This window comes from Cicer arietinum, chromosome 3 (assembly GCF_000331145.2).
Source record: "Cicer arietinum cultivar CDC Frontier isolate Library 1 chromosome 3, Cicar.CDCFrontier_v2.0, whole genome shotgun sequence".
Lineage (NCBI taxonomy): Eukaryota > Viridiplantae > Streptophyta > Magnoliopsida > Fabales > Fabaceae > Cicer > Cicer arietinum.
In genome coordinates this window covers 36,023,286-36,025,320 of record NC_021162.2, presented here as the reverse complement: position 1 = coordinate 36,025,320, position 2,035 = coordinate 36,023,286, and positions in this window count along the sequence as shown.

Genomic DNA, 2,035 nt, shown 5'->3' with positions numbered 1-2,035 from the left:
ACGTTCTCCTGCTCATGTTGTTCCTCCTCCAAAATCCTCTCCCCATCCACAACCTTCCCCATAAAAACCCACCGAACGTTCTCCATCTCCTCAGTCCTCTTCTACTTCCACATCATCTGCCTCTGAACCGTCTCCTCCCACTGAGAAACCCAAACAGACTACTCCTCTGATTTCCCCTGCAAAAACTAAACTCTTCAAAGAAAAATGGGCTCAACGCCCAGTTGGGATTGGCCGAGTTTTTGTTTTTAACAATCTTGTTGTTGACGGAAATGCTGTTCAGCATCACACTAATGCTCTTGGCTGGACATCCTTCTTAAAAATCTCTGAATCGTATTACCCAGATGTTGTCCGTGCATTCTACTGCAATGCCAAGACATTTGCTGACAAATCCCTAATCATCTCTACGATTAAGGGAGTGGAAATCAAACTGACTCCATATATTTTGGCCTCCATTCTTTAGCTACCAACAAAAGGGCCATCTGTTTTTGGTGACCACTGGTATTCAGCTTTAAGTCTTCGCAAGACAGAAGTTTTATCTGATTTGTTTGAAGAAGACTCAACTCATTATTTGTCCACCTATCTTAAGCCTCTTCCCAAGGTGTTCAATAACATGTGCCAACATTCGTTGATTCCACATTGTGGCAGCCATGAGTATGTATCTGATAATGATGCTTTGCTCATTCATCATTTTCTTAACTGCAAGAGACTGAATCTACCCTATGTCACCCTCCAGCACATGATTTGTGCAGCCAACAAAGATTACAGAAAGAATATTGTGCCCTATGGCATGGTCCTGACTAAAATCTTCAGGCATTTTGGAGTCTCTCTTGCATCTGAAGTATCTCTGATAAAAATCTCCAAATTTTCTACCAAGAATCTGTCTCATATGCGTAAAACTTCTTCTGCTCAAACACCCACTCCTCCATCCTTTCCCACCTCATTAAAACGGAAAAGATCAGCAGGACGACGACCTACCACAAACCCTATTTCATTCTCATCACCTCCTGTTGATCCTGAGGAAACCACAGAAAAAATCCCAACACCATAACCTTCCTCACCAAATCCAGAACGTTCTCCACCACCTCCAGAACGTTCTCCAGAAAATATCCCAACTCCTTCCACCCTCTTTGCTAAAACATCCAACATATCATCCTCAGTCATTCCCTCTTACTCTCAAACACTTCACTCCCCTACCCATGACTTCGGTAACTTCCTGTCTAATCCACTTTTCTCTACCATGTCTCCACTATTCATCTCCCCTCAGAAAACCAGCTCATCTTTAGCATTAGTCAATTTATGAACTTTCCCGCTACTGCTGGCCCCTCTAACACATTTGTTGGTCCCCTACCCTCTGTATCATCCTCCTTTGCTTCTATTCCATCCATCTCTACAACACCTATTCCTTCCAACACCGTTGTTGCTACCACCTCTCAACCCTCCACTCACCTTCACTCTACTCCCACCTTAACTGCACCCTCCAACTCTGACATTATGGCTGCTCTTCAGATCATAATGGCAAGACAAGTTCAGCACGATCAAGAGACTACTTTACTCAGAACTTGGATGGCAGATCACCTTGCTCCCAAGCTGGGAATTCCACCTCCGCCTCCTCATTCGATTCATCCTCTTTCTCAAGTTCCTCATGCTGGAAAATCCTCCCCTTCAGAAGGATCCTCTCCCTCCTTAGCTTCTTAGTTGTTTTACTGTTGTCTTTTTGGATGACAAAGGGGGATAATTAAGTTAGTTTTTAATCTGTCAAAGCTTGATTATGTAATTCTGCCAATACTGATGTATCTTTGTTATTAATTAAATGAAAAACTAGTTTATTACATACATTATTTTAAATACTGTTAAATTAATAAATGCACAAATTGAGGGGGAGCTGATAAAGCTCTCGTACATACTTTATATTAGAATCAGAATTAAAATCTAAATTAACATGTTTGTCATCATCAAAAAGGGGGAGATTGTTGAGACAAACTCTATATTTAAAGTTTTGATGAAAATAAACAAAGGTTAATTAAGAAAGTTAATT